At 35.6% G+C, this 12,852-nt stretch overlaps 1 non-coding gene across 1 annotated transcript; it reads left to right on the plus strand.

Moving 5' to 3' along the window:
* Window positions 1-12,476: 12,476 nt before the first annotated feature.
* On the plus strand, window positions 12,477-12,581 carry LOC118017199. The gene has a single exon (XR_004681069.1). It is a non-coding gene; the product is annotated as a U6 spliceosomal RNA (small nuclear RNA).
* The last annotated feature ends 271 nt before the right edge of the window (window positions 12,582-12,852 follow it).

The raw sequence follows: 12,852 nt of genomic DNA on the forward strand, positions 1-12,852 counted from the left end.
GTTACTGTACCATTCACAAGAAAATGAACAGTATTTTTTTACTAAATGAGTATCTTTTCCTCCTTGATCCAATCACAGACTTGTCCCTGCTTTCTTTTTTTTTTTTTTAAGATTTTATTTATTTATTCATAAGAGACAGAGAGAGAGAGAGAGAGGCAGAGGGAGAAGCAGGCTCCCCGCTGAGCAGGGAGCCCGATGCGGGACTCGATCCCAGGACCCTGGGATCATGACCTGAGCTGAAGGCAGACGCTTAACCATCTGAGCCACCCAGGCGCCCTTGTCCCTGCTTTCTGACAGTGTTCATTCCAGAGAGCCCACTCTTCCTTAGACCAAAACTAAATCCTGAGACAGATTCTAACACTCTTATGAGATACTCTGTATTCCCCGATGGTGTGTATGCTCTCCCTCACTGATGTTAGCACCCAACTTGTTGACCTCTAATGTTTCTCTGGAGGTCTTTGGCTAAAAGTCACTGACAGAAATCAGGAAATTGCCATCACAAAAATAGAGAACTTTTACACTTAAGAAGATCTTATCAGTAAATTCTATAAATTACCTACACTTGGGAAAAAATTACTTTGGCTAGCATACTAGTTCTTGCAGGACATTAAATAACTTCTAAGTGTTCAACTTCTTACTGCTCAAATTTTTAAAAAGATTTTATGTATTTATTTGACAGAGAGCGAGCGAGCAAGCACAAGCAGGGGGAGAGGCAGGCTCCCCACCGAGCAGGAAGCCTGACACGGGGCTCGATCCCAAGACCCTGGCGCCACCCAGGCACCCCGTTACTGCTCAGTATTTATTAACTACCATCTTTTCAGTAATTAAAGGGAGGATTGCCATTTCTCTCATCCACTTGGCCAGGATCTTCCCAACCACTCAGTTTGTCCTATTGTCCCTTCTATCTTGCTTCTTGCTGTTTATTGCTCTATGTTTGGCTCTTCCATTTATAATCTTTGAACAGTACTGGTACAGAACAGGCTGTTAAATAGAGACTGACATAGCTCTATATAAAATCAAAAATTTCTGAACTATAAAAAGGGGTCAGATCTACAGTGAGAAGCTGCCATAATATAAATATGAAACCCATACGTGACTTAAAGGCCGCTATCATTATTAGAGTATAATGTAAAAGCATTCTGCAAAGTTTATATTCTTATCTTGGAACTATCAAATTCAGGGATATAATTTCTTCCAATTTCAGTTCTGTATCTAACTCAGACGCGAACACTTAGTGTAATATTGGGCAGCTATATACATGGTTAGTTACTCGGTTTTTTTCTCCTATTTTAAGCATCTGCTACTTTAAACATCAAACTAGACTGAACCATGTTCTTGGAAGGAATAACTAAATAATCGGGTATCTATTAATCAAATTTTCCATCTACTTATATTCATTCACCCATCCACCAATTAATTCATTAATCTGATTGACTGCCTGTCATTTATCTCTTAAAGTCTCTGCTTTGGCCATTTATCATCTGTGTCATGTGATTTGGAGCAAGTTACCTCTCTAAACTTATCTCACATGACTCCTCTACTCATTGGGTCTGTCTCTGGTGGCAAAGTCCTATCTCAGGGGCTTTGCATTGCCCTTTATGTTGGGAAAGCTCTTCCAAAGATAAATATTTGCCTTTCATTCTGATTTTCTTCTTCAGTCCTATTTTGCATTCTTCATGAGAATTTTCTGGAACCCTTTGTAAAATTATGCCCTCGCTTCGTCATACTTACTATCCTAACTCCCTTTTCTGTTTAAAACACATATTAATATATTTTTAATTTATATACTTATTTTAATCTTTTTCCTCAATTAAAATTTAAGCTCCACTAAGGCAGAGATTGTTGTCTCTCAATTCAGTACTGCATTTCCAGTACCTAAATGGAACCTGTCCATAGAAATCCTCATGAAAAATTTTTCAAATTCATGGAGTTTTAGGGAAGATAAAAAAACACACTACTTACCACTGAACCTTGTACAGACTGTAAACTAAATAGATGGCACACTTAGTCTCGTAATACTTTATATAACACCATGCATAGAACATTTTCAACCACTGTGAAACTCAAGGACTCATCACTCGCTTAAAAGATATTACTTGTTTTTAGAGAAATTAGTAAGTTCTAGTTATAAACAATACTTAAATATATACAAAAATCTATATATACTCTATATTATTACATTTTTACAAGACAATATATTTTGAGTAACTTTACTGTGATTATGAGGTTATAATTCATGAAAATTTAAATGGCATTTGCATAACTTTAACTCAATCATATTCTTCAAGTCAATCATCGTAGGTAAGGGTAACTTTAATGAATGCAGTTAATTAACTTTAATTTGCAAATGAGTCCATTTAAATAACAATTTAGAATTTTCACCTAATAGAGAAAGGCAGCACTTTGTTCTCTAACAATTTTAAATGAAATATGGCATCTCACAGTATTAACTTAGTCACTTTTTCTTACTGTTGGAATGTTAAATAAGATACATATGATTATCTAATGTGATATAAATAAGAGTGACATCTATATTAATTAGCTATATGACTGACTAAACCTCTTAAGATTATGGCTTAGTTAGAAAATATTTCATTTTTAAAAAGCACCACCAAATGAAATATAAAATCATGAGTTAAGTTAAAGTTATAACTTAATGGAAAATGGGTAATAGTATATATGAGGAAACAGTGCCTAGTAGCTTCTAGTATCTGGTTTATATCAGGGACAGTATTATGAAACAACTACATAATTGTGGTTAAAAAAATCTTTAAAGAAAATGTTAAAGTGCAAATAGCCTCATTATAATTTTCCAAAAGTGTGGATTCATAAGTCAGAATGCTTTGTTTAACCCTGAAAGTATAACATTGAGTAAATTACCTCACCTCTCCAAACTTAATTTTTTCACCTGTAAAATAGCAATAGTATAATCCCTATCGTCTTTATACATATAATATATATGTAAATCATTTTAAAAATAAGTATTTAATTAATATTAGTAATAGTAGTAGTTGTAGTCAGTCATCCTATTTGCAACAAGGGAAAGATAAGGCTCACTATATAATCCCTGATTTTTCTTTCCCTCACATTTATGAGTCTTGTGCCTATTGAAGGGGAGAACCTGTGTGCAGGCTCGCTATAGACTCTTCTCTGTAGCATCCCCAGGAAGCAGCACTGCACCAGCCTAGTGGCTCACCATCCACAAAACTGACACGAAATCTATTCTATTTGTTCCAAATTAGAATATAGCCTTCAGAAGAATCTAGTGAAGATGCAACCTGTGCACAAGGAAAAAGAAGTGAGTGTGGCACCTACCATGTTTTCACTCTGCACACGAAGTTACCTGATGTCTATAAACCTTGTAAATTGTGTAACTTATAAATTAAACTTTGGTGAGACTGTACCAATGACCAGCCTATTCTACAATTAGCAACACCTATAGAAGGAGGTAACAAGTTGCCATACTACTTGGAAAACCCAGTAGTTTAAAATCTGACACTGTCATTCTTTATTCTGGGTAAGGAAGATTTCTCCTAGAGGTATGCAAATAAGCTAGTTCCCAAATTAAATAGGACTGAAAACAAACTCATATTGAGAGTTACTATCTCGTTTGCAAGGAATTTAGATTACGATTTTATTTTTCTGTTCTATTTTAAAACCTATTCCAAACCTAACTATTTCTACACTCAGTATCATCAAAAACAGTTTCAAATCAATTTATCAAGTATGCCAACAACTTCCTCAGAGATATAGGACACATTTAATTAAGTATATTGTGTAAATGAACACATTGAAGAATGCAAATGAGGACAGGAAAACAGAAAGCTGGATTATAGCAAATGATGGTCCAGATTGTTTTGGGATCAGAAGAGATCACTTTCAAATACTCAGTATCTCTTTGTGGATATCTGGCAGTTCTCTGCTATACTGAAATTTCCCATCTTCAGTTACTATCATCATCCAGGGTGTGATAGTAAAATTGACAAAGCTATTAAAAATCTGACTTAAGGGGCGCCTGGGTGGCTCAGTTGGTTAAGCGACTGCCTTCGGCTCAGGTCATGATCCTGGAGTCCTGGGATCGAGTCCCGCATCGGGCTCCCTGCTCGGCGGGGGGTCTGCTTCGTCCTCTGACCCTCCCCCCTCTCATGTGTTCTCTCTCTCTCATTCTCTCTCTCCACTAAATAAATAAAATCTTTAAAAAAACAATTTAAAAAAAATAAAAATAAAATAAAAAAATAAATAAAAATCCGACTTAAAATGGACCATAACATTTTACTCCGACTCTTAAGTCTGCTAATGTCTCCAAATCATCCATTTTTTTATTCAAGTTTTTAGTGTTTATATTTTATTTACTTTTTATTTATTTTTTAAATTTTATTTTATTATGTTATATTAATAAATAAAATAAAATTTTAAAAAATGAAAGTATTTTAAACCATTCAAAATCTGCACCAAAAGCTCAGGAAAGTCTTTGGACAAAATTGATGACAGCATGCCCTTACATCAGTTTTTTGTTTTTTTTTTTTAAAGATTTTATTTATTTGACAGAGAGAGACACAGCGAGAGAGGGAACACAAGCAGAGGGAGGGGGAGAGGGAGAAGCAGGCTTCCTGCCGGCAGGGAGCCCGATGTGGGACTCGATCCCAGGACCCTGGGATCATGACCTGAGCCGAAGGCAGATGCTTAACAACTGAGCCACCCAGGCGCCCCCTTACATCAGTTTTAAAGCGTTTTAGTTTTAAATTGAATTGAGAAATATATATGACACTTATTTTGGGGAACATCTAAAGGTATATGCTGTTGTTCTATATAATGACCTAAACCTTTTCCCCACATATTTAAAAGTTTCTGATACACAAAATGTTTTGATGATTATAAAAAATATGCATTTTAGCTTTATCAATTTTAAGGACATTGCTTTATAAATATTTTTAAATAAGCTATGTTATTTTAGTTTTCCTCAGTATATTTATTTTGGCTTTGTTTTAATTAAGTTTCACCTCTTAAATAAAATACCATTTGACATGTGCATTTAAAGCACAGCAGACAATATTTCCTATTTTCTTTTAAACAACTTGAAACTCACTCCTACAGCTGTATTTATCTCTAAACCATTGTTTCTAAATGATGTGTCATTCTCCATCCATCCTGGGCATTTCCCGCATGTCATCTACCTACTGTCCAAATGATAAACACCTACTTTGACTCCAAGTTGCCTCGTGAGATCAGGGTACAAAGAGATTAGGGTGAGGCAATCAAGACAACTAGGGTATGAATTTTAAGGAGGCTCTCATCCTCAGAGCGAGTACACTACCCTGTACTTAATATCTTACGTGACCTTGAGTGAGTGTCTCCCTAAATTTTGCACCCAAGCTGCCTCCCTTACTTCATTTTAGTCTTCAACCCAGTGTTCCTAAAAGAACACACACAGTATTTCTCCTTTTGACTTTATGTGAGGATGGTTTGGGATTATATACCCCATATAAGAATTGCTATATCTGGGGTTATATATGCATCAACCAACTCATTGGTACCACATTACTGTCCAAATGTCCACAACAATCTACTCTCCATGAGATGTGCATGAAGTTTCCTATTACATTGTTGCATGATTAGTATTATTTAGCACTCTAATATTAGCCAGTATAATGGTTCTATATTTTAGGATTACTAATAATTCTATGACTTCCCTTATTTGTGCTTGGTACTTTTTTCACTTTAATCTTTTGAAGATGCTTTCTCATATCTTTGATACATATTTGTATTAGAATTGCTCTTTTCATAAGAATTTCTCGGGCATCTGGGTGGCTCAGTTGGTGGGCGCCTGGGTGGCTCAGTTGGTTAAGCAACTGCCTTCGGCTCAGGTCATGATCCTGGAGTCCTGGGATCGAGTCCCGCATCGGGCTCCCTGCTCAGCTAGGAGCCTGCTTCTCCCTCTGACCCTCCCCCCTCTCATGTACTCTCTCTCATTCTCGCTCTCTCAAATAAATAAATAAAATCTTTTTAAAAAAAAAGAATTTCTCATATTCCAGGCATTGATTCTTAGTTGATTTTAACTTTACAGGTATCTTTCCCCAATCTATTATCTATTTATTAACTTTTACATAATACCCTTTATTAAAAAGAAATCTATCTTGATGTAATCAGATATATTAATTTTCTTCCTTCTGGTTTATACTTTTGTATTTTTGTTTAAAAAGATCTTCCTACTACCCTAGATGGTATCCTAAATTAACTTTATATTTTTACCTTTTATATTTAGACATTAGTGCATCTAGAGTCCACAGTCATATGCAGGGTTAGCGAGTGCGACTGAATGGATTCTGTTCACTGCTATTTCATTCTCTCCCAATAATAGAATTATATGTCAAAAACTTTGTGAGACCTCCCAGTAGAGTAAGACTATACACCCCTATCCCATTGGTTTTGGGTGTTGCCCACAGGACTTGCTTTGACCAGAGTAACATGAGAAGATATAAGATGATACAAGTCAAGCAGAGACTTCAAAAGGCATCATGTATTTCCATTTGCCCCTCTTGCATTCCTACAACCCACCAGTAGGTAGGCTCCCCAATGACCACTATTCCTTTCACCTAAGTTTCAGAATGAGAGCTATACAAAGCAACTCTGAATCCAAGCCTAGCCAATTTCAGGCGAAGCAAAGATTGATTATTCAATCCAAGGACAAGAAATATGCATTGCCACAGCAAAACCTGACTGACAGATGTATGAAGAAAAGTAAAAAAGTGTTCATGTAAGGGCACCATTTCTCTGTCAGGGTGACATGAAAAGCATAATAAATTAAAAAGTTTCAAAAAGATCTAACTAGGTAACTTATATTAAAAAAATTTATTCTATTCATGTAAAGAGCAATTTTCCAGATGTCAAGCTAATCATAAGCATTTTAAGAGAAACTACAGTTTACATTCACTGCTAAAGTACATTGCTCTATTCTTCTAACAGGAGCGTACTTTGAGGATGTCAAATACATGCACAGTCCTCAACAAAGTGGATGACTGGGGTATTGAAATCACAATAACTGTATAATGCATGAAGTTCACCTAAGAAAACCGAGTCATACTTACAAATTTAAGTTGATCTGTTAACTGACATAATCTGTTTAATTCTAGGACCTGTGTGCAGTCATTTTTCCTAGATCTTCTTCCAAAGTTCCAACAATATAGGTTGCCAAACCATGATTGATGACCCCAACTTTGACACTTAAAAGTGTGTTATTCATTATTCGGCTTCTTTATTATTCAAGCCATTTAATATACTCCATGATTTCAATGATTTGGGCCCCCCTAGTTAGTAATTTTGAAAACACACATAGACTACCATTGTAGTCTATTGAGGTAGGAGATATAATTACACAGACAATTTTTTTCTTTCTTCTTTTTTCTTCTATTTTTTTTCCATTTCTCTCCCTTTTCTTCTAAAATTATTTTCTTAACTATTTAGGTCATAGTTTAGAAATTTATACTATAAATACTGCTGCTTATGTGAGATTGCCTAAATAAAAAGATATAGTACACTTAAATGAAAATGATTCCATTGCTCTCATCCTTAAATATACCACAGAGTGAACCAAAAGAACTTAATTCATTTTCCATCATATTTGGCTAATATGTCTTAATTTCATTTTCACAGATTATCAATGAAAGAATAATAACTACTTCATCTCCCACTGGGTTCACATACCACCATCACAATAATGATAATTATCATTTAATTGACAGTATGTGGCCACAATACTCTATTAAATGTAATTGTCAGGATCATGTAGGTTTTGCTATAGTAACAAATATCAGGGCCTCACTACTATAAAAATTTTTCATTTATAAAAAACTCTATGCAGCTAGTCAGGGATTTCTCTCCATTTCCTGATGTCTGCCTTCCAAGGTTTCTAGGATTGCCAAGGTAGAGCAAGAGAGAGAAGAAAGAGAGGAAGAAACACATTAACTCTTAAATGCCTCAGACTAGATGCGACACATCACTCCCCCCCACAGTCCTATGGTCCTACACTAACTCTGAATTAGGCTTCTGAAGTCATCCTGTCTTCCCAGAAAGTGAAAATAGTCAGTTGAAACAATTAGAACTGTCTTTACTAAATGAATAAAATGTCACCCTTTGAAATCCATTTCTATTTCTATGAACTTATTCTTACGTCTCCTATTTGTAAGCAGTCTCAGACTTTTATTCCAAAAGCAGGACTACTTTCTCTACATGTCACCAAGTGAATAACCATGGGGGTATGGCAAAGTTTTAAATTATAATCTGTTCCCAGAAATAGATTAGCTAACTGGCTATCATCATGTGACACTTAGCTCTACTCCAATATTTGCTCTCAGACAAGGACTCTAGGAAGCTCCTTTTCTTGGGGCAGGGCTGCCATGTCCAGATTTAGAAAGGGGATGGTGTCCAGAGGTTCATTAGCCTTAACCATCCAATGGAAACAGGAATAAAGGGAAAGGTTCTAGCGGTCACTATTGTAATCGTAAAGTGTAACTTGAGGGTTCTTGTAACAATGAAAGTTTAAAAAGGCAAATGAGAAGATAGGAATGAACAAAGACAAGAATGAACAGGGACAGCAAAAGAAAAAAGTGAGCAGATGAATTGAGTTGAAAAAGAACAGAGAGAACCTCACCATCTCTAACAATACAGAAGCTTGAAGAAGACTTTTCACTCTCCTATGCCTCTTTTCTTTCTCTCTTGTCTTTTATCTTGCTTTATTTGTTCTTCTCCAGCATTGGTCTTTTTCACCATTATATATAAAAATAGAATTGAACATTCTCTTGCTTTTGAAAAGCTTAAAAGGATGAATTCAGTCATCAAATTTAGGAAACATACTAATCTTTGTTGAGAGAAAAAATTAATGTAAAATAAACAAAAATATTCATGTGTCTCCCTAATTCCTCCCTCATTACTCCACCCCGACCTCCTTTCTTTCAGACATTCTCCTTGTCACCTCCATAAAAGCAAGTGAATAAGTAGTAGTCAATAACCTTCCCTTAGTGTGAGGGATGAAACTACAAAGTTAGGCCTTTAATCTGAACCTCCAAAGAAAGCCCGGTTCAGGCAGGTATATGTCTCTGCACCCTGAAAGCCTGACACACCCATATATCTCACTATTTTTAGCGACAACATCCACTATTTTTACGGACAACATTTAATTTCAGCAGTTGATAAAAACCAAATGACTTCACACAACATTACCATTAGAGCACTTTATGCTACCATAAAAGAGGCGCTAATTACCACAGGAAGTCAGGGACAGCTTTATATTTTTCTCTATAAATGACATAAAACATTGGAAGCTCTATAGTTAGCATGATTTCATCATGGGTTCTTTTTAGATTTAAATATAGACCATTTCCAAGCTCATTTTGCAAAGCTTGTGTCTGAAGAATCGTGAATGACCTATTTACACCATAAGCGTTTCTTTAAAATTGATAAAAGGAGTTTATTTCAGTCCCCAAACAAAAATGTTCACTTGTGTTAAATCATGAGAGAGCTTCTTATCCAAGCTTTCAATTTTCTACTTGATTCTTTATCACCAACAATGAAGCCCTCTTGCAAGTAGAAAGAATCTAAACATGGAACTTTCAATGGCAATCCTACCAAAAGTGTCTTCCTATTGTAGGTACTAAACCTAAATAGAAGAGGAGGAAAGAGTTTTATTTTACTGGATCACTACAAATTGTTGCCTTGAGATCATAGTACTTCTGGGATAGAATAAGATAAAGCGTTTTAAAGTATTTTTATTTGTCTGTAGTTTAAAAATAAAAATTCTATGAGTCCCTTCACATAAGAATACTTTTAATAAGATCAGAAAGAAAACAAATGAACACCACATACATTACGTGTATGTTTAGGGCAACACTGGATGAAATGCAATTACGTTAAACATGGAGTAAATACAATCATACTTTAAATACAGTCTGTCATTTCTTCTGATGTTTAACTCTCTTCTAGGCACTCTCAAATCGATTTTTCTATTTCAAAGCCAAGCTACAACTTGTCAGGTTATATTTTATCACAGAGCTATGTTACCAGAGGTAGTCAGTGAATACTAGCACACCAATACTAGTACAAAAACAATTTTGTGTTGCATTGTGTAGAAGCTCAACAAATGCAACACAATTGCAAGTGAAAATATCTTCTCATATGTTTCTAACAAAGGAATACAATTCTGAGCTCAGAATCACTAAGTACCCACTTACTATCATATGCAGTTGACACTTGAATTTGCATGGGTTTGAATTGCATGGGTTCACTTATACCCAGAATGTTTTTGATACAGTACAGTGCTGTAAATGTATTTTCCCTTCCTTATGTTTTTCTTAATAACATTTTCTTTTCTCTCACTTTATGGTAAGAATACAGTAGGGGTGCCTGGGTGGCTCAGGTGGTTAAGCGACTGCCTTCGGCTCAGGTCATGATCCCAGGGTCCTGGGATCGAGCCCTGCATCAGGCTCTCTGCTCAACAGGAAGCCTGCTTCTCCCTCTCCCACTCCCTCTGCTTCTGTTCCCTCTCTCGCTATCTCTCTCTCTGTCAATTAAATAAGTAAAATCTTTAAAAAAAAAAAAAAAGAATACAATATGTAATACATATATAAAATACACATTAATCAACTATTTATGTTATTGTATTGGTAAGGCTTCTAGTCAACAGTAGGATATTAGTAGTTAAGTTTTTGAGGAGTCAAAGCTATACATGGATTTTCTACTGCTCAGGAGGCCGAAGCCCCTAACCCTTATGTTGTTCAAAGATCAACTGTAATTAGTAATGACTGGCAGATCTTGATACTATTTCCTCACTCAAAGTCTGGGAGTAAAATAGGGGAAAAAAAGTAAAATAAAAGAGCCTGGGCTCTTTCCACAGTTTGGCTATTGTGGACATTGCTGCTATAAACATCGGGGATGTCCATCAACAGATGAATGGATAAAGAAGATGTGGTATATATATACAATGGAGTATTATGCAGCCATCAAAAGGAATGAGAACTTGCCATTTGCAATGACGTGGATGGAACTGGAGGGTATTATGCTGAGGGAAATAAGTCAATCAGAGAAAGACATGTATCATATGACCTCACTGATATGAGGAATTCTTAATCTCAGGAAACAAACTGAGGGTTGCTGGAGTGGGGGGTGGGGTGGGAAGGATGGGGTGACTGGGTGATAGACACTGGGGAGGGTATGTGCTCTGGTAAGCGCTGTGAATTGTGCAAGACTGTTGAATCTCAGATCTGTACCTCTGAAACAAATAATGCAATATATGTTAAGGAAAAAAAAAAGAAGAAGATAGCAGGAAGGGAAGAATGAAGGGGGGGAAATTGGAGGGGGGAGATGAACCATGAGAAATGATGGACTCTGAAAAACAAACTGAGGGTTCTAGAGGGGAGGGGGGTGGGAGGATGGGTTAGCCTGGTGATGGGTATTAAAGAGGGCACATTCTGCATGGAGCACTGGGTGTTATGCACAAACAATGAATCATGGAACACTACATCTAAAACTAATGATGTAATGTATGGTGATTAACATAACAATAAAAAAGATTAAAAAAAGAGCCTGGGCATTAAAAATGTAACTATTAGTTAAAATACTTAATAACAGTATTGTAAGGTATAATTTTTATAAAAGTATGCTGCCAAGCTGTAGTAGTCTTAGAAAGAAATGGGTGAGTACAGAAAATAGTCCTCCTATGTTTGTCTCATTAGAAAGAATCTACATGTTGCTATTTCAAAATTTATATCTCAGATCTTTTACACTAGTATTCCCTAAGGAAGTAAAATAGTGAAAAATAAGGAGTATTAGGCATTCATTAAATGCTGACTATGTGGCACTATGTTTTTTGCTTGGAATTCAAATATGAAACACATTTTCCTTGCCTTTAAGGATAGTATTTGGGAGTAAGCAGAAAAATAGACACATAATTCTAATCCAACATAGTAATTATTAAGTAGGTATGTAAAAAATGTACAAGAGCCTAAATACTCTCTTAGAGCTTCCTATTTCATAACAGCTTATTTTTATTGCTTTAGAAGGTATGCATATTACAACAAAGTTTATAATTTTCCTATGAATTATTTTTCTTTTTGCAAATCAGCCATGAGTTTTAAACAATATATAGGGACAGATACCAAAAGGAATGTATCTGTATCCCATTTGGTAAAATTATATTGCCAACCTTTTCTATTTGGCCTGGAGTTGAATAAAAATAGAATTAGCAGGTATTATACCCAGAGTTTTTTGGCTTGTGCACTCTATGCAACTAGCTGGAAAAATGAGTATGTAAAGGTAAAATCCAGCTCACATTCCACATGTAGATCCAGGCAACTTGGCTTTGGTTCTTGTCCATGAGCTTTATTAAATTCAGGTAAAGATTCCTTATGGACTAATGACATCCCTGAGTTTTAGGGCCTCCATTACTGGGCATGCTATAAGAAGTCTGCCTCCATAAAAATGTCCCAGTGCTTGCTTTGGCAGCACATACACAAAACTGGAATAATACAGAGAGATTGGCATGGTCCCTGTGCAAGAAGGACATGCAAAATTGTAGAAAATTCCATATTTTTATATCCCTTGTTCATGGACAAGAAGAAGTAATTTGTAAAAATGGCCATACTGCCCAAAGCCATCTACAGATTCAATAAATCTCCATCAAAATGTCAAAGGCATTCTTCACAGAAACGAAAAAATAAATTCTAAAATTTCTATGGAACCAGAGAAGACCCTGAATAGTCAAAACAATCCTAACAAAAAAGAACAAAGCTGGAGGTATCACAGTTCCTGATTTCAAACTATATTACAAAGTCATAGTAATAAAAACAGTAAGGTCCTGGCACA

The sequence above is a fragment of the Mirounga leonina genome, unplaced genomic scaffold (genome assembly GCF_011800145.1).
Source record: "Mirounga leonina isolate KUSES-001 unplaced genomic scaffold, KU_Mleo_1.0 Mir_168, whole genome shotgun sequence".
In the NCBI taxonomy this organism is placed as follows: domain Eukaryota; kingdom Metazoa; phylum Chordata; class Mammalia; order Carnivora; family Phocidae; genus Mirounga; species Mirounga leonina.